The following is a 21,604-nucleotide window of genomic DNA, read 5'->3' as shown; positions in this document are numbered from 1 at the left end:
TGGCAGAGGGAGAGAACAATGAATCATGGTCATGGTTCATGCGGCTTCTACGTGTACGAGTGCTAGGCCCATCTTGGACTATATGTTTGATCTCGGACCATCACCCAGGGCTTCTTAATGCTGGAGCTGAGCATATAGATGGGTTCCCACCTCTAGTGCATAGATGGTGCATGAGACACTTTGCCGCTAATTTCTGGCGATGTCAGAGGAAGCAGGAGGTATGTGACAAGGTAAAGGCTCTATGTTGTGTACGTACAGAACACCAGTTCAAGGAGACAAAGAGAGAACTTGACAGGATGGTAAATGAAGCGGAAAAGGCATGGTTAGAGGCGCAGATGGAACAGAAGGCTCAGTGGGCATTAGCATCTGACGAGGGGGGTTTCAGGTATGGCATCATGACCACTAACTCCTCGGAGTCCTTCAACCGTGTATTCACTGGAGTTCGATCGTTGCCTGTGTCTGGAATTGTTGAGTTCTCCTTTCATAAGTGCAACGAATATTTTGTCAAGAGGTGGGAACTTGCGCAGAGGAATATAGCTGAGCAGGGGCGTTTTGGAAAGGCCGGAGCAGAACATTTGAAGGAGGTTGAGAAATTGGCCAAGCAGCACACCGCAGAGCCGTATGGACCCCACCGTCATATCTTTAGTGTAGATGGCAAGGGTGGCACAAGCTTGGTCGGCGAACGTTATGGTGGACGAAACTACTGAGTTGATCTTGAAAAGGTAGAGTGCAGTTGCAACGTCCCTCAGATCATGCATGCCCCTTGCTCTCATATGATCACGGCCTGTAGGGTTCGCAGGTACAACTATGAGGATATGCTATATATGTCACCCTTGGCCCCGTTCGCGTGCCCTTAAACCTGGCTTGATCCGCTTCTTTTTTTATCCAGAACGGTGTTTTTCTCTCACAGATTCCTCCAGAATTCCTCCAAACCATCCAAATTCCTCCGAAACCATACCATCCGAACGAGGCCAGGATGGTATGGTTTCGGAGGAATTTGGATGGTTTGGAGGAATTCTGGAGGAATCTGTGAGAGGAAAACACTGTTCCGGATAAAAAAAGAAGCGGATCAAGCTAGGTTTAAGGGCACGTGAACGGGGCCAAGGGTGACTTGTATCTCTGTTCGAACACCGTTAGTATTTGGGAGATGAGCTTCGAGCCATACCTTGACCCGACATGGTGGCCACCTTATAATAGTTATGACTACATGCCGCATCCGGATCTAATGAAGGTAGGGAAGGGTAGGAGGAAGAAGAAGCGACTCAAGGGGGACATGGACGCTATGAGAGGCTACGACGAAGACATGTATGGAGGGGGAGACTTCAATGAGACCCGTGGCAGGAATCTTTGCTCCGTTTGCAAAGTCCCAGGTCATAAGGCTAGCATGCATAGAAGACGAGGGCAGCAAGTGCTTTCATATTGTGTTCGTATTGCATACCAACTAGTTTAAATTTTGCAATGCTACAAAATATTAATTTGAATATTGTTAATTTGAATACTCTAACCCTTTATTTATCAATTTGTAATAGGATGGCCCCTCCCACGCCGCACCAGATGTACCCCGTTCTTGAGGTGGAGTACGACGATGAGGTTTTCAAGAGGCGTCTGAGGGATCCTTTCACTCCTGGGACTTAGTTGGTTATGTTGAACTTATGTCGAACGAATATTATCGTCCGAAATTTGCAACTTGTCAACTTGTGCACGATCTCTATTTATTTGCTTCATATTCGTTTTAACTTGCTCACGGTCGCGGTAGCACTTGTAGTTGTTTACAGCACCGACAACAGCTCCCATTCAGTTACAATTGAGGCTGGTCAGCTTCTGTCTGTGTCCAGGTACTGCCGCACCGTGGGGCTTGGCGCATCAGTGTTGCACTGTGGGCTATGGTGAGGTAGAAACTGGACACAGACAGAACCTAGGCTTAGGGTTGGCGCATCGATTTTGTTCGTTTTAGAAATTTTCAACGCATTCGTTATTATTAATAAAACTTGGAGAGCGACAAACGGATAGGTCGGAGGGTGACAAACGGATGGGATCACTTAAGATCGACCATGGATAATTCGAGTAGATGATACATTGGTACAATACATCAATAGTTCAAATGGAAAACAAGACAATACAATGAAAGTTCTGATACACAGTGCAATTCAAAAACTCTCAGTCAGAAACATACTGAGTAAGCAACTCGTCGTCCAAGTACCAATCCTCTACCACAACCCTGTTGCTGTGGATAGGGTCACCTACATTGGCCTAATCTGCCTTTCGACTATAGTAAGCGGCCTCCGCTTCATCTGCGGCCTCTGCGGCCAGAGTGAAGAACGCGTCCTCAGCCTCCTCTGTCTGCAAGCCAGCGATGAGCTCGCTTAGTCTGCCAGTATCGTCCTTAGCCTCCTCCGCCTGCAAGCCCGCCTCTGTTAGAGCGAAGAGCTCGCTCAGTCTGGCAGTGTCGTCCTCATCCTCGCCCCCCTCATTAGACAACACAATCGGTGATTCAACAATGCGACCAGCTCGCGTTCTATGCTCATCTAATACCTTACACGAGCCACCTCTACAGCATGTTCCTCGCTGCATTTGATCTCTTCATGTATAAAATGCAATCAGTTAGGAACGTGATTATATTACATTTAAAATCAGACAACGAAAAAAAAAGCTTTCAAACACTCACTGGCACATAATGCAACAACATGCTCGTTCAAGACCTGCATCTGTACTCTTGTCTCCTCCCTTGCCTCCTTCCTTGCTCTCTCCTCCTCTAACGTCATCCGTCTCTCTAATCCCCAACATCGATCAGGTTACAAATACCGCGTTGTCTAGCAAACTCACGCATCTTGTCTTTGTGATGTTTAACGAATAGGTTGACGTAGTCAGGTCCATATCCCCTCTTCCGTGCAATTACTTGCTTCCCCTTCAGTTCATCCAAGAACTTTGCTTGACCATCATAACATTCCCACCTGCATTTCCTAGTGCTCTGTTCAAACAAAAAATTATATCATATATGTATTAGCAAATGAAACAAAATACAATTTCAAGTTTACCATAAAAATAACCAACTTCATCATAGTCAACCATACAGCCGCAATAATGGCCTATTCCAAGCTCCAAAGGGACTAGACCGTAGTTGGATTTAACATCACATTCGCACTTAACTGGAGGTGCTTTGTAAATTAACCTTTCTTTCTTCTTTTGCTTTGCCTTTGGTGGTTCTTCCAGCCATTGATTCTTCGGACCATACAACCACTCCTTGAAACGACACTTCGCCATTGAAAACACCTAAATAAGGTGACATTAGTACATGAACACATATAGCTCAACATTTCAACACATACACGTTGCACTTACTTCATGTTTGTTTGGACACATAAACTCCAACGTATTCTCGGGGTTTATCACAGCTCGATCTCCGCAATCGCACAAAGGAGGTTCCTCGAGTCGTCTAACTGTAGCTAAGTGCTTCTCCTTAGCCATCATTGGAGGGGGGTTAGGGGGAGATGGAACCCACCGCTCGAAGTGCTCTCGTGGATGTCGCCCTCTCCACCAATCGTCGAAAAGGAGGTATCTGGGGTCAAACTTGTCTGCACCGTCGATCCACCGAAAGAAAAAGCACCTCTCACAACCCTACACAATAAAATTCCAACAAAATATTAGTAACCTAGTAATACAAATGAAGAAAAAAATATATGAAAACAATTACTTACACTAAAACGACTGCATGTGTAGAAGCAACGAGCCGCTGTGTCCGGATGTCTCGATTGAAACACGTCGCCCGGACGACCACAGTCACAGTTGGGGAAAAGGAGATCAGGAGGGACGGGGGCATCTATGCTAGACTCATCGGGGTATAATTCTCTAGGACGACACCGTTTTCGCCACAACTGCTCCCGAAATATGTCTTCCATCTAATAAAACGCTTCAAATTAAACATCAAACAAAACAACGCAAATTAATGTAAAATATAATCATTTGCATTGCAACTTAAATAATATAACCAACACTTATAGCAACAAAAATATATATGGTAAACATACTTCTAACTAAATAATTAACCTTAACTTTGACAAAATCAAACTAATTTCTTCCTCCAAACCATAGCTCATAGTTTCCAAACATAATTTTCCTTCTAACCTTAACTCCCATTCATAATATTCCAATCCATCGTTCAAACAAAAATAAAAAGTACGTTGTTACCTTGAACGAGGCCGAGGAGGGAGGGAGGCGGTCGGGAAATGGAAGGGAAGGGAGGGAGGGAGGCGGCAACGGAGGGCCGGTCGTCGACAGCACTTGGGAGTGGCGGGAGGGCGCGGCGCGGCGGCCAGGCGGGTGGACGCGGCGGCCAGACACAGTGAATGCGCGGCGGGCGCGGCGGGTAGGCGGGACTGGGCCGCGGGCCTTTTATTCGGCTCTGCCACACCATGGATCAGGGCGCGTCACTGTCGCGCCAAGATCGGTGGCGCAGCAGCTCCTGCCACGTCAGCGGTCAGCAGCCCCCGGTCTTCGCCATGTCATCCTCCCGCCGCGCCACCATGCATGGCGCGGCACAGGCTTTTCGTCGCGCCATCGTAATAGGTAGGGATGAAAACGGTACGGATATTTTCCGACCGTATTCGAAACCGAATCCGTTTAGAGGGGTTGAGATCTGTACGTATCCGAGTCCGGATATCCAACATCCGATACCGTATTCGTATCCGAATACTCAAATCGCATATTTATGATGTCGATATCCAATCGTATCATATCCGACATAGTTGACACTATCCGTATTCGAATCCGAATCCGGACAGAAATATGAAAACAAATGTAATATCGGTGATATCCGTCTGTATCCGATCCGTTTTCATCCCTAGTAATAGGCGCGGTCAAAAGTGTTAGTTTTAAAAAAATAATGTTAGATTTAAAATCAGTTTACAAAAAAATGTTAAAAAAACCCCCCGCGGCAACCTACTCTCCGTCCATTCTAAACTACGCGTAGGTGTGTGCACGAATTCCTTGACGGGCACAATTATGCACATGCAACATGTATAGAGCATGCTTGCGTAGGTCAGTTGTGTGTGCGAATCTTTCGTTCGGCGCATGCTTGCGTAGGTTTACGGGTAATCTTGCCTGCATCGCAACCGGTATAACCCTTTTTTTTCCCGAAACAGCAACCGACATATGCAGTTGACTTGACGAAGATGCATTTTTATAAGTTTTTTTTTTGCGCAGGATTTTTTAAGTTTTTAACACATCAGCTTCTAGATTATACAAAAGAGAAGATCGAATGTGCGCTTTTTTTGGTTAATTAAGTTGAACTTGATTTTTCTTAACGAACGACAGAATTATTGCAGTTTTAACAATCAGCTAAGCACAAAGTGGCTCGTACTTCTACTTTAATCTCCTAGGTGTTTTGTCCGAAAAAAAAATCTCAAATCTTTACTTTTACCTAAGAGTTTCAGTTAATCAGAAATCTGAAATTAAACTACCTTTCCTGGAGTACATGCTTTGGTTGCCGGGTGTGGAAGATGTATGCCGGAAACAATATTTCTATTAAATAGAAGCGCTAATTCTAACGATAAGTACTAGAAATAAGCATAAGTTCTGTTCTAAAAAAACAGTTAACCTGACTATTAATTCAGCGTACTCTAATAATTTTTTTAACAATAGTCACTGGATTTTTTTTCTACAAAAAATATCCATATTTATCATTATGAAAAATGTGCCTGAAGGAATATCTAATAAATTCTACATATAATGTATTCAGTTTGTGATTTTGCAAACTAACCTCTATTTGCTTCTACAACTAATATTATTAAATTGGGTTAATTATTATGATATGTGATAGCAAAAAATAAATCCTAAAAAGTATAAAGATGGATATGAATTCGGTAGGCTCTAATTATAATTGATAACAATAGTCATTAGATCTTATTTTCTATAAAACCACCAAGACTTGAAATTATGGAAAAAAATATAGCCGAAAATAACCTCTAACTTTGCATATAAATTACCCACCTCTGAGTTTCTGGCACTATAGAAAGCAACCAAAATTAAGAACTCCTATATAATTTTGCATCTAAATTTAACAACCTGTGTTGCTATTTTAAATAACTAAAAGTAACCACTAAATCTACATAAAAATGCACATTTATGCCTGTTTATAAGAAAAAACATAGCCCAAAGTATCACATTCATCTCTTAAAATTAACCTCTTCGGGTATTTACGAAAAACACTAACTAGAAGTATACATGCATGATGAATGCCACCATAAAGACGACATATAAATGAATTTAGGGAGCAATGATCATATTAATTTACATGTCTATGTATCATAAAAGTATTTCCTTAATGAGTCATGGTATGTTAAATAAATTTTACCATATTAATACTCTAAGACAAAGAATAATATTGCTATGTTAAATAAATTTTACCATATTTTAAATAATATATTATAACATATTTTCATTGATATTTAATTATAATCACTCCAATGTTTTTTGCAAAAGGATATACAACTGCAGTCATATCGTCTCATGTACTACAATGTATGTTGTAATATCTTTTTGTTGCTACCTACCAACAAAGAATGCAATGCAGTACGACCGAAGAATCTTGATCCTTCTTAATAAGATCCAAAGGTATAACAATCAGTAGGGTTAACCTTACATGTGAAGGGAAAACTTTTCTTACAAATTCCATCCGGTTTGAATTATTGGAAAGCCAAAATATGAACTAAGTTGCAACAAAAACTAACATAACTCATGCAATGTTTTCAACTGAACACGTGTAGGATAGTGTGAGACCCCGCTAATGGGCCTTGGGCCAGTGGGCTGGGCCGAATGACCAACTCTGTAGCTCGGGCGTCGGTACGCTAGCGTAGCGTGGAGGGTGTCGATTACTGTAGCGTCGCGGAACACTGTAGCACCAGAAGTAGTACCACCTCGGAAGTTGAATCTGAGCCAAACCAACTTAAAAACCCAGCTCCGGGAAAGCTAACGAACTTTTGTTTGGATTTTTTACGCGAAGCGAGGACAAAAGCGCAAGTGAGTTAATTAGTAGGTGTGATCCATTTCTTGGTAGAGTGGATCTTAGTCGTATTTCTGGGCTGGGGCGTTACAAATGGTAGACTTGGACCAAGAGAGTCGAGTGGTTTCACGGACATATGGCTCGAGAGCCCGGACATGTCGCGTTTGGCACTTGGGCCGTGGGTTAAATCGTAGACAAGTTCACGTAGGTTGGTCCCTCGACGAGGACGGGTGGGTGTATGTGAGACCCCGCTAATGGGCCTTGGGCCAGTGGGCTGGGCCTAATGCGAGTACCACCTCGGAAGTTGAATCTGAGCCAAACCAACTTAAAAACCTAGCTCCGGGAAAGCTAATGAACTTCGGTTTAAACCTTTTGCGTGAAGCGAGGACGAAAGCGCAAGTGAGTTAATTAGCAGGTGTGGTACATTCCTCGGTAGAGTGGATCTTAGCCGTATTCCCAGACTAGGGCGTTACAGATAGATATGGATGAGAATTGCTAATTGGGGTGGGCGTGAAAATGCATATTGAGTAATTGATTATTAACCGAAATGTATCACAGTAGCTGTATGAAAAATAAATATAACACAATGATAAGAAATTTTAGTTAGTCATTGTATGGCCCAAATCTGTCCATGGACTTTTAGTACTTAAATCGTACGTGGGCCTAGACTTTGCAAGTAATAATATGCAAGAGATCAGAGTACCAAAAGACCTGCAATGTAGTACTCCCTCCATTCTAAATTTTAAGACATTTTGATTTTTATAGATACATAATTTTTGCTATGCACTTAAATATACACTATGTCTAGATACATAATAAAAATAATATATTTAGAAATAAAGCTAAAACATTTTATAATTTAAGATGGATGGAGTAGCCTATTAGCCGGCTCTCTATATACGGAGACGTACGTGGTCAGAACCCTTACTGTCACTGTAGTGTGTTCGTACTACGGTGCTGATCGGCTGTTCGGCTATAACAGGCAACGTCAGGAGATGTTCTATTCGTTTGGACAGGGTTGACCATCAGCAAAAATTTGTACGTGTTGGGTGATTGGTTGCTGACCATGTCTGATATCCTGCAGGAAAACTAGTACTCCGGGAATTATGTGCTCGTACTTGGGCATCACGTTGGCACATGCATGGTGACGATGATATGCGTTAGTTATGTTATACTATGTACCAGGTCATGTCTGCCCATAGGAAGCAATTAAGGATTTCTTGTTACGAAACAAATCATGGAGGCTACTAGAAGAACTGAATCACTGATTTATGATGAGGTCCTGCTGTTCTCCTCAATCATGCTGCTAACTGCTCATGTCTACAGAAAATTGTATCAGAATTTAAACGGATCGGAGAAATATAATCCATCAGTGCAAACGAACCGATTCATCTTCTGATTTACAAATCTGACAACATAGTTGATAGTTCTTGCCTCGATGTGCCTGCATACTGCATAACTCTGATGAATCAAATTGAAGATCATCATACATTCAGACACTTCTTTTTGCTCTGAAAGGACACTCTTCAGACTTTAGAATGTAATAATAAACCACCAGGAAGGCAAGTTGCTTACAAGTTTCACGGAGGAACAAAGTAGCAACTAAACACTTAATTAATAAGTGGGTCTTATGAGCATGGATAAGATGATCATCAAATTTACTTCGCTTGATCATTTTGGAGACCAGAATTTGTCTTTCATTTATAAAGATACCTAGTATCTAGGTCCTATTGTAGTGTTATAATATAATATATTGTCATCAATTTCAATTGAATATCACAATAATATGCCACCAGATTTGATATTCCATTAAATTATATGCAATCTATATATCTGCAAAAATTTCAATAAATCCTTCATGCTATATAGAGATTTATACGGGAGCGAATCCAATGCAAAAAGGAATTTTGCCTAGTGGACAGTTGGACCACAAACTCTATACTTATAGGGAAACAAAATATTCCTAAACTCTTACATAGAGAGACAGAAATATTTTGATAATCATTGAACGCGATGTCATGATAGTTGACTTTGGTCGTGCTACTATCATACTCCCTATCGGTACTCAAATAATAATCCTTCCATCATCTTACGGACTTTATCTTCTTCTATGGAATGGCCTCTGCCTCTCCCTTTCGAGTGAGTGCAGATAGAGCGAAGCAGTGTTGATAACGTGCTAAAGTATGAAATGTAAATGGAATAATAGAAAGGAAGAACTTATATTTTGCATTGACCTAATCATGAAAATATATACATGGTGAAGTGATGTGGTGGCTCCTCTCTTCTCGAGAATCCATACATCCCTTATCAGTGTATGGAGAGCTATCTCTTGAGCACAGGTTGAGGTTCGTCCTCAATGGGAAAATGGAGCACCTAACAAAGGGTGTCTTGTCCCAAAGGATAAGGCAACCATTCACACTCTCTATGCTAAAGAACATGCCCCTTTGGTGGCTATGCTAAAGGACATGCCTACTCTAGTCTTGATGAGATCACACATGAAGAGGTGTCTATTTAGAGAGGCATCTTGAAGAGGTGTCTATTCAAAGAGGCACTTTGTTTCACAACAAATTTATCCATCACTTAATTGCTATACTGTAAATTAACAATTTACATGTAGTAAAGTAGAATGCTCAGAAATCGGAAAAACTGCAAAAGATGCATGATCATATTCATAGACAAGTTATAACATGAAATGGTTCAGAAATTAGTATGTCGCTGTGGGCAATGTACTCCGCACGAGACTATCAAACAAATACAAGCAATGTCCTCTGCACGACGGAACCGAGACTACCAAACAAATACAACTCCATCAGGGGAGGAAATTCTACACATTTCTAATCTACAATTGCACAGGCAACCACAGATTGATACTCCCTCCGTTCCGAAAGAAGTCATTTTAGTATTTAAAATTTGTCCCAGAAAACAAGTCGTTTTACCCTGTTTGGTATGTGCATGTGTGCATGAAGACATGCAACCGTCAATCAACACTAATTTTGGCTAATAAACAAAGGCAAGCATGGTCATTTTACCTTCTTATTAATCTATCCTAATCCTAAAATTCCTAAATGGCTTTTTTTTTACAGAGGGAGCAGGTTAAAACCATCTCGCTCTAATAAAATAAGTACCATAATACAACTAAACCAATATAAAATATGTTACCATACAAGCCAATATAAAATATGTTACCATACAAGGTACAAGTTCGAGCTAATAACCACCGGTACAGGAGTGTTCAGATTGCAAGACTGTAAATATCTATAGATTCTTAAAACAGCATTAAGCTTAATCTTCATGCCTCTTAGTTCACCATGTTGATGCAGCCAATCACCAGCAACCTTTAAGTTTCCTTTGTCACTGCATCGAATGAGAGATAGCATAATTGCCTGTCAACAGAATACTATACAAGAAGGCAACTAACACACCTATAGGTTCCGAGTCTCATGAATGAGAGGTTGGACTACCCACATTTGTCAACGCACTACGATTGCATTGTCAACCCTACATGCAAACGAGTCCTATGCATGATTAATATAATTAACATATCCACGTGTTACCACTGTTCAAGGACACCATAAATAAAAGAGAGAGAGATCGGGCTCTATTAAGTACGGAATTAGTCATAGAAAGACCAAGCCTTTCATTAGCTTAATCAACCAGATCAGCCCAATACCCCCCCCCCCCCCCCCCCCCCCCCACCACCACCACCACCACCACCACACATACACACACAAAAAAAAGGCCATTGCTACACAAGAGGCAGCCACGATTCCATGTCAAGAAAGCAGCCTCTTTCAGTCCGTATGCGATGCTTGGAGCACTGATCAGGTGAGTTGCACAACTGACCAGAAGACAGCAGAATCAACAGGGAAGCAGTGGAAGATCAAGCCGGATTGCCAAAATAATGGCAAAATCGAGCGGGATATAGGTGAAAGTGAAAAGTCACATAAGTCAGGGAAGATAAGCAAATGCCCTCAGCATCAAACTCTGGATTCGCCCTTTATAACTATGGAATTAGTTACCTAGTAATTGTAGGGATATACCTAGCTAGGAAAACTCTGCAGAAATGTGCCACTGGTACCGTGGGGATTGGAAGAGGGGTTTCACATATTTCAAAACAAGAGGTGAACTGTAAAGACAACCAGATTTCATGATACATAAAGCACGAACCCCCTGATCCAAATTGTACAGCCAACTAATTTGAGATTGCTATACTAACCAAGAAAAAACAAAGTGTTTGACTTGATCACTAGCAAAGCTTAGTCTCATCTCATTTCTTGAAAAAATAGGACCACACCAGAGTGTATGTATAGCTAATACAACTGTAATGAATAGAAATAGCAGTTTGCTAATACAACTGTGTAATGAATAGAAATAGCAGTTTCTTAACAATATGAACTGAAATCAAACGTCATTCACATAACATATGCATGCTTGGAAGTGGGTTGATTGAAGCAACAAAATTAGGCTGATACAACATATCAATTACCTGGAGCGGACACTGACCTCATATACTTAGAGATGGTGCTAGGGCGATAGGTGACACATACATCCCGTCCACTTTCAGTGCCAAACTCAGCCACAACTAGCAGTGTGCTGTTCCTCATGTCAATAGAGATTAGAGAGAGCCCACGCCTTGGGGAGGAAGAGCTTGGTCCTTGCCATCAGGTACAGGACATCTTCATCACCATTCTGGCTCGGTGTGGGCTCAGACACCGCGAGGTTCTGCAAAGCGAGCTCTACCGTGGGCCGTGGCAGGCTCCTCGCCATCATCCCGCGTCAGTTTACGGTGCAGCAATCCAGAGCTCAGCAGCTCTGCACGCATGGCGTCACTGATCTTGATCTCGGAACCACGGACTGTGAATTCCTTGTGCCAGTCCTCGAACAAGCCAGCCATCTTTATGTTGCTCCATGTAGTGACGATCCAGTCATCGACTTCAAATGCAGGCAGCTGGGTTGGGTCTCGATGTCATTGTAGGGAAGACGGCCAACAATGGTTTGCAGGTCAGCGAACTTGAGGAAGGTCTTGCCTCTCTTGTTGGTGGCGACAGTGATGCCACGGTGAGCGCGTGGGCAGCCTAGCTTGGCGCCCGCCCCACGGTTGCAGGTGATAGCGTGCATCGGCAGCGGCACCGGCATGTGCCGGATCGTGGGCCTACTGTTGTCTTGATGATCATGAAGCAGGTCGTAGAGCAGGATGCCGCTCCAGAGATCGACCCAACCAATGGTGCCAGCTTCACCTCCAAGCGTGATCACGGCGGTGGTGAGATGGTAGTTGAGCCGGCGGGCGTTAACGGGGATCTTCACCGGGAAGGCCCTCTTTGGCGCGTCCAGCCACACCGACTTGAAGGTCCATCTCCCGGCCTCGGAGTCAAAACGTTGGAGCTCGTACTCGTTGCTGGGGGGCCTGTCGAGCAGCGCAGCGACGGTGTACAGATCCCCACCTCGGGGAAGGACTCCGAGAGCAACGTGGAAGATGTTGGGGTTCGGATCTGGGATCAGAGTGAGCGACAGGGGCCTGGTGACGCCACCGGCCCGGTAGACGAAGTAGTCGCAGTCATTGAAGGCGACGGTGCTTGATGGAGGACCAACGGCGACCGGGACACGGAAGAGCAGTAGATCTTGGGATGTGGAGAGGATTAGGGAGGGGCGGGGGAGTTTCAAGCTGGGGAAATGCACGAAGAGGTTGGAGGGGAGCGGCGGCTGCGCTGGCCAGATGAACGCTTCAAACGCCAGGTTGTCCCTCCGCTCGCGGACGGCGGTTGTGACGTTGGGGCGGCTGCCGATGTAGCCTTCGTTGTTGAGAAGGACCCAGGGTGGGAGAGATTTGCGACTGCGTCGCCGACGGCTGGAGGAAGCGGCGGAGGTATTGGTGGGCATAGAGAAGTCGTTTGATTGATGATGGGGAAAAATTCAGGACGAGTCATCGGTATCGATCGAAGGCCGACGACGGAGAAGATGAGGATTATGGAGACAATCTGGCAGGATAGGCGGCGGCGGCGGAGGGGGAAGGGCGGGAAGTACTTGAAACCAACAAGGGTTAGAGTTATATGAATCGTACTAGAATTGTTTTTTTAGAAGGCATCGGACTAAAACAAGGATGTTTCTCTTCTATATATGTCTCTATCTCTATGCGTGCGTTCGATAAGAACGGATACAAAGTACGTGCATTCGATAGGAATGGATAAGAAGTCCCGATCCAACACCAACTCTCCACAGTGCAAATAAAAAGAATACGTCCCTACCGATCTCTCTGTGGTTCTTTAGTCCAGAGATTGGAGACTAAAACCAGAACTAAACTTTAGTCTCCAACCCTATTCGGTCCCAGAGACTAGAATGGACTAAAGGACATTAAAATTGTTGAACAAAGACTAAAATACTCTTCTTATCTTCTTCTTTCCCTCTCCCACCTTAACCCACGCAACCACATCGATGTTGAAGGTCCACATCGAACCCGCCCTTAGTGCCTCGCTGGAGCCACCAGGACCGCGCCCTGCGCCTGCCCTTGCAGCTGGAGACGAGTGCCACCAGGACCGCCGCCCTGTGCCTTCCCTCGCGCCTCGCCCAGTCGCCGGAGACGAGTGCCCGGTCTGGATCTCAACGAGGAGAGAGAGAAACGACAGAGGGAGAAAGAAAGGACGGGGACCAGCAACAAATGAGGAGCATGGGTGTCAATTTGGCCCCATATGTCCCAATAAACTTCACCCTAAGGGATTTCTGCCCACTAGTCCCTAGTTCCTATTTTAGTCTCGCCTATTTGATTAAAAGGGACTAAACTTTAGTCTCTAATCCATATTCCCATGGAACCAAACAGGCCCTCAATTTACATGTTTCTCCATTAAAATAATAGTAAAGTAGAATGCTCAGAAACCGTGAAAACTGCAGAAGATGTGTTCCAACGTGAAATGGTTCAGAATAGTATGTCACTGTGTAGAGGAAAGATTGCTTTGGGGCAATGTACTCGGCACGAGACTATCAAACAAATACAAGCAATGTGTGTGCGAATTCCTTGATAGGCACAATTCTCCCCATGCAACATGTACAGACTACAGAGCATGCTTGCGTATGTGTGTGTACCAATTCAGGCTAGCTAGTTCGTTCGGCGCATGCTTTCGTAGGTTTACGCGTAATCTTGCCAGTGCTGAATCGCAACGGGTATATTTTTTTCGCTAACCAGCAACGCACATATGCAGTTGACAACGAAGATGCATTTTTGTAAGTTTTTAACACATCACTTTCTAGATTATACAAAAGAAATGACCGAATGTGTGCTGTTCTTTTTTGTTAATTAAGTTGAACTTGTATTTTCTCAACGAACGAAAAAATTATTGAAGTTTTAACAATCAGTTAGCACAAACCGGTTCGTACTTCTAGGTTAAAGACCTAGGTGTTGTCATAAAAAATCTCAAATCTTTACTTTTACCTAAGAGTTTCAGTTAATCAGAAATCTGAGATTACCTTTCGTGGAGTATCTGCTCTGCATTAAACTCTTCTAATGCATGGTTTGGTTCCCAGGTGTGGAAGATGTACGCCGGAAACAATATTTCTATTATTAATATAGTAGCAACTAAGTGCAGAAATAAACATATATAATAAGTTCTATAAATTCTCAAAAAACAGTTAACCTGGCTATTAATTCAGCATATTCTAATAATTTTGGTAACAATAGTCACTGATTTTTTCTACAAAAATATCTATATTTATCATTATGAAAAAATAGCCCAAAGGAACATATAAATCATTCAGTTTGTGATTTTGGAAACTAACCTCCATTTGCATCTAAATTAACCAACCAATATTAAATTGGGTTAATTATTATGATATGTGATAGAAAAAATAAATCCTAGAAATCCTAAAAAGTATAAAGCTGAGCATGAATTCGGTAGGTTCTAATTATAATTGACAATAATAGCCATTACATCTTATTTTTCTAGAAAACCACCAAGACTTGAAATTATGGAAAAGATATCCCAAAGTAACCCCTAACTTTGCATATAAATTACCCACCTCTAATACTATGGAAAGCAAACTAAATTAATAACCTCCAATTTTGCATCAAAAAATTATTCACCTATGTCGCTATTATAAATAAATAACTAAAAGTAACCACTAAATATACATCCAAATTGCGCATTCATCTCTTAAAATTACCCTCTTCGGATATTTATCAAAACACTACTTCAAAGTATACATGCATGGTGCATGCCACCTATAGACCAGATATATAAACACCACCGGAGACAGCTTCTTTGCCGAGTGCCTTATACACTCGGCAAATCCTTTGCCGAGTGTTACACTCGGCAAAGGGCGCTCGGTAAACAGTTTATCGGCAAAGACCTCTTTACCGAGTGCACTTTATCGAGCACTCGACAAAGACTTTGCCGAGTGCCAATCCGACACTCGGCAAAGAAAAGTGGTCATGACGGCGAGCGCCACCGTGACGGCGGCTTTGCCGAGTGCCAATGTCAAGCACTCGGCAAAGGTCCTCGCTTTGCCGAGTGTCATTGACTTAGACACTCAGCAAAGGTGGTCACTTTGCCGAGTGTCGCCGGCAAGACACTCGGCAAAGTATGTAATGTTTGCCGAGTGCCTGTCCCGTGGCACTCGGCAAATCTCTGATGTTTGCCGAGTGCAACGGCCTTTGCACTCGGCAAAGCATGTTCCCAGATAGTTCCCAGGTAGTCATTTTGCCGAGTGTCATGGTCATTGCACTTGGCAAAGTGACTGAAAACAACCTTTTTATTTGTTTTTTACATCCCATCCAAATAAACAGAAGATATATATAACAAACATCACCAACATCACATATATATCATCAACAACACATATATATCACCAACACCACATATATATCACAAACGTCACATATATATCACAAACGTCTCATGTCTCATAATATATCACAAATAAGTTCACAAGTAATCCAAGTGCTCCATCATCTTCAACCACAATTGCAAATAGAAGTATCATTAATAACCACAAGTATCATCACTGATTTGGTGAAGGATTCGCTGAAGCATGAGGATAGTTCGATGCCGCCGATTGATTCTGCACAAAGAAGAAGAGATTGCATATGTGAGACAAGATAAATATATACCATACATGAATAAAACTTTCATACTCCACTAGGTTTGACACTCGGCAAACCTGGTCTTTGCCGAGTGTTATTCTTTGCCGAGTGTTCGGCACTCGGCAAACCACCTTTTTGCCGAGTGCCAGTTGTTTGCCGAGTGCTTTCTCTCTGGCACTTGGCAAACAGCCTCTTTACCGAGTGCCCGATAAAAAACACTCGGCAAAGTCTGGGACACTCGGCAAAGAAGCCGTCTCCGGTAGTGAAATGAATGTAGGGAGCAATGATCATATTAATTTACATGGTCTATGTATCATAAAAGTATTTCCTTAACGAGTCATGGTATGACAATAACAATTCAAGTTAAAAAACTGTGAGATGTTGGATCATTGCTTCATCTCAACTTTTTTTTTCTTGCAGCATTGTACACATCTGATGTTTTACGAACGGTGATCTTGTACTCACATAGTTTCCTAGTTGAACATTACAGATAATATTATTTTTCACTATGATAGCATGTCAGGTCTCCTTCTCCAAAGAAGCTCTAACTTATCATGGAGGTGAAGATAGGGTTGACCATCAGCAAAACTTGTACGTGTTGGGTGATTGGTTGCTGACCATGTCGGATGTCCTGCAGGAAAACCAGTTGGGAGCTCTTGGTGCCCAACCACAACAATTGGGAGCTCTTGGGCAACACCTACTGTCTAATTAGAGCCAACTTCCAAGAGTAATAAAACACAAATCTGACAGCTAGAGGATGAACCACATTCTCTTTGGTTGGATCTCTTGCTCACAAGCTCTCTAACTCACTTCTAATACCAATATCTCAAGGAATTACACCAAGAATCAAGAGAAGAGGTTGGGGAGCCTTCAACGGGAGAGAGAGAAAGAGAGGAGTGAATATAGAAGATGACCTTTGAGGAAGAAGGTGAGGTGGTATTTATGCCACTACCTATTTCAAACGGTCTACAGGGTAAGTGCAAGTTCCACACTCGAACACAGAACCTCCAGGATGCGGAACTTCTATGGAGGTTAGAACACAATAGGAAAGTGTAGCTAGATTTGGCTTGGCTTAAGGGTTAGCTAGAACTTGGATAGGAGTTTGAACACTTGGTTCCCTTAAGCTTACTAAATTTTTGTCCCCCTTGATAGTATGCCATTTCTTACACTCAATTTCAAAATACAAAATAAATGTAAGCATTTATTTGTCCTTATGCCACATTCTTTTGAATCCAGGGGGGTCTTTATGTTGTCATGCACCCCAATCACTCATAACCTATCCACATCTCATAAATGCCATTAGACCCTTATTGCATGGCCATCAATGCACCAAACCCCACTTTGGAGCCTAGATCCTCTTTCAACAAGCATATCCATCTAAGTCTTATGTAGCAAGTAGATGAGGCATCCCTAGTCGAATCTGCACATCGGCCAGTCAACCTAGTCCACCCCTGTTCGGGGGTCCGGTTTTGGCCTTGGTGAGGGCACCTATGGGCCAAGTAGTCATTCTCAAATACCCATGATTTTAAATTGTGTAAGTTGTTTTACACAAATTTATACATTTTGACTAAAATATTATGGGATTGCCAATATTCAAATTATTTTAAGCATTCTATTATTTTAAAAAATATTGCATATATAATTCTTCGATAGAGAATATTGAACAGAGTCTTGGAGGAGCTTGGTTCAAACCAAGATGGCCATAGTCTTCCTGATTTTTAAGATTTTTTAGAATAAGTAATGGTTGTTAATCTTAAGTACTTAAATACTAATATCTTCTTTAGTTTGGCACATGGGCCCTCCTAGATCTCACTTAAAGCTCCGTAGAGCAGGCATTAAAAAAGTTTATAACATTACTGTAATTTAGAGTGTACTCTAGAATTTACAATATTGTTTTAATACATGCAAAAGGAAGAGTTTTGAAAAAAAAAATATATACAATAAGAACAAGAGTTCAATTTGACATGGGCTACAGCAAATCACTCAGAGGTGTGATATTATGGGAGAAAAAAATAAGGATACGTCATGTAGATAGAAAACGTAGAATAATTGATATGTTTATTACAACTGGATACAGATTATAAAGTGTGGAGATGAATATTGCTTTGGGTTAGAAATGAACAATGATAGAGAGAGTGCACACAAAGATGTAAGGAGCACAAGTTGTCACCTCAAGTCATCAAAGGATACGCTCTTGCGAACCTCATGGCCAGGCCGTTCATGTTTTCATTTTATCTTTAGAAGTTCGTGAGGTGCACGGAAATTAGTTGGGAATGATGCACTTCGGATCCTAAAGCCCTAAGCACGATTGGTGAAGGACCAGGGTTGAGCTACCAATTTGGCCTCCTCCATGATGGATGTTCCAAGATGCTTCGTGGTGATCCACGTTGTCGTTAACTTTGCAGGTATGATTTGTTCTGCCTCCACAGCGGTGTATTGACTGTGGCGGTCAGGATGATCATCATCATTATGGTGATATTGGGCTCGTTCCAAGCATTGTTCCTTGCATTGATCGTATTGCGTGCATCCCTGTTTTCCGTAATCCTTCGTTGGACCAAGCCAAGGCATTGCAATCCTGTTTGTCGACTTCCTCCGGCATCTTTGTTGGGACTATTCCAAGGCGCCGAGTCATGATGCATTGAGGCATCATGCGAGAGTGGTGACTCCATGAAGTACTTGATAGCGTGCAACGCCTAGAAGATGACTTCTTGTCGCCACCAAAGCAGCTTGTTCAACAAGGATCTTAGTCTTCCAATGAAATAGGGGCAACTCGGGGCCGTTGGGCTCCAAGAGGTCATGTAGAATCTGAGCTACGGTAATTGTCGGTGCGAAATATGGCCAACAAGTACATATTTGTAGTTTTGTCGTGCGCTGTGATCGGATGTGGCCTAGCACGCGATGACACAGGATTTTTACTGGTTCAGGCAACGTGCCCTACATCCAGTTTCAGTCGGTCGGTAACTTTATTCCTGAGCCCAGGCACTCGAAGTTTGCTTTGGGGTTACAAACGACTAAGGAATGAGAAGGGGGGTGTTAGAGGCCCGGTTGGACTTGGAACCGAGTGGAAGAGAGCGACGGATGCTCAAACGTGAGCTAAGTATTGGAGCGTATGCTCTATGTGTCCGAGCTTATCAGATGTTGAGAGCATGTAGACTATGTAGCTGTCGAGTTCTAGAGCTGTTGAGCTATCGTCCTCAGAGGAGAGAGCGCATCCCCTTTTATAGAGGAAGGGGATGGCCTTACAAGTCAAAGACGGAAAGGGAGAGAGTGTGTATGGGTGCTACCTAGTCTTGTTGCCCACGTCATCGGGTACGGCACGCCATCACTCACCTTACTGTTCATGACATGTTGTACCTGGCAGGCTGCACAGTGTTCGCCCACCTTACTGTTCATGACCTGGCAGGCTGCACAGTGTTTGCCTGGGATGGCAAACGACGGCGCCCACAATACTGTTTGTGCTCTGCCGCATCTGGCAGGCTGTATAGTGTCCATCTGACATGGCCTGACGGCACCGTCCTATAGGTGCGCAGGGAATGGCAGGGTACGGTCCTCGATATTGCGGTTGACTTGAGCGCCTTACCTTATCTGCTCCTCCTGCTCCCTAGGCCCACACCGAGCAGGCGTCCTGGTTGGTCATTCCCAGTCGGCCCCAACCATGTCGGTTGGGAAAGAGGCGAGCTAAGGTCTGGAATATCCTCGGTCGGAGGAACAGGGTCGGAGTCGGACTGCGGTCCTACCTTGGCCAGGCCTTTCGGTCGGGGCTCCGACTAGGTCTCCTGGCCGGAGGTGCCTGTCGGGGACCGGATCATGGTCTCGGCCTGTCATTGTGTATCTGGGTAGGCCTAGACACGCGTTGTCGCTGCGCCGCCTACTGGGCCAAGTATTGCAGGAAAGCGGGTCCATTGTGGACCCCCGGTTTATGAACCCGATAGGAGCCCTCGAGCCCCTTTGGGGCTTCTGTGAAGTCGTGAACGGGCTGTTGAGTTCCCGCTTTTGAGGGTGCATGGGAGTATGATGCTAGAAGATCTCTCATAAGGAGAGAGCATCGTACGTCTCGAACGGGTCCCTGTCTCGAATTCTGGATCAGGGGACGAAGGGAGGGAGGAGAGCATTGTAGCGGGAGAACAAGGATCTTGGCTCCCTTGTTTCGCTTCATGCCCCAAGGTGCGGAGCAGTCCTGGGGTAGTCCACACATGTTTTGCGTGTTATTGTAAAAGCCTAGGGCTTGTGTCTTTAGCTTAATGAAAGCTTGTATTTGCTTTGTAATTTCTGTGCCCATTGCGCCGTGGAGGTGAGCTGTTTATTGGAACTTCGGCGTTTTTCCCCTTGGTTTGTGGTACCACGTAGGGTAACCAAGTAGGATTTAGGCGCCTTGACTCCATGGGGAGGACTGGCGAAGGCCATGGAGGTGCGCTGGGGGGATATTAGCACCCAGCCCCTGATGAGGGGACCAGCGAAGGCCGCGGAGGTGCACTAAGTAGACATAGGCGCCCAGCCCCCAAAGGGGGAGGAACTCATCGGTAGTCCATCTTCTGTCGGATGCGCGCGAGCGCATCCGGTGGGTGTAGCCTCCGAGCATGTAGCCGACTGGTGAGTCGGTCGGAGGCTAAGCACCTTAGTAAGCTTTCCTAGGGCCGCAGACTCCTGTGTTCCTGTCGGTCAGGGTGTTCGCCCATGTTCGTCCCACCCGCGACCTACGTGGTCGGTTGGATTCCCGAGTCGGGGTCAGGTGGCCTGAGCCCTCGAGCCCTGTTGGGCTCGGTAGGGGTCGGTCGAGTTTCATGCATCACCCCGTCCACGGTTTCTGCAACCGGAGGAGTTGAGCTAACATCGCTTGCCTCGATGGCTCTAGTGATGCGCTCGATGAGCTCACTAACGGGCATGTCCGAGTGGAATCCAGGTCCGTTGTTCGTAATGGGGTCGGCATAGCCCTCATGTGGCATTCCACTGCTCCTTAACCCACCTCCCAGCAGATGCCCGAACCATTCTGGAGACCAACTCAGGTGGCCCGCTGGCCTCCCCTTGATGGAGATTATATGGGCATGGCTCGAGGTAAGGATCAAACGAGAAGGTCGAGATGACCCTGTCCACTTCTGAGCGGATCAGGCGAGGGCCGCTAGGGCTCATCTACATTTTCTCTCCTAGCCCCGTTTGACGTGAGACGGCCTCGAGCCCTTTGTGGGCCGACCTTCGAACCCTGATCGATCGCCACTCATATCTAATGAGACGACTACCGCTTCGTGACGCGACGCAAAGCATTGTGATGCAACAATTGCATATGCAATGCTTGGATGTATGAGATGAATGTATGGATGAATATATGACTGAATGTATGAATGCATGCATGAGAATGGATGAATGAATGCTCATGCGCTGGAAAAGTAAAACAGGGTTGGTAAAGTTACCTCGATGGTTGGAGTGACGGGTTCGGGGAGCTCGTATCAGATATGTCCGAGTGGAATCCGGGTTTGTTGTTCGTGACGGAGTTGGCATAACCTTCATTGGGCATACCACTGCGCCTTACCCATTTCTCGATAGCC

At 44.1% G+C, this 21,604-nt stretch overlaps 1 pseudogene; it reads right to left on the bottom strand.

Annotated features, from left to right (window-relative positions):
• Nucleotides 1-9,627: 9,627 nt before the first annotated feature.
• LOC136524581 (uncharacterized) lies at nt 9,628-12,874 on the bottom strand (annotated as a pseudogene).
• Nucleotides 12,875-21,604: the final 8,730 nt, after the last annotated feature.

This window comes from Miscanthus floridulus, chromosome 18, assembly GCF_019320115.1.
Source record: "Miscanthus floridulus cultivar M001 chromosome 18, ASM1932011v1, whole genome shotgun sequence".
Lineage (NCBI taxonomy): Eukaryota > Viridiplantae > Streptophyta > Magnoliopsida > Poales > Poaceae > Miscanthus > Miscanthus floridulus.
This window is presented reverse-complemented; position numbering and strand designations above follow the sequence as displayed.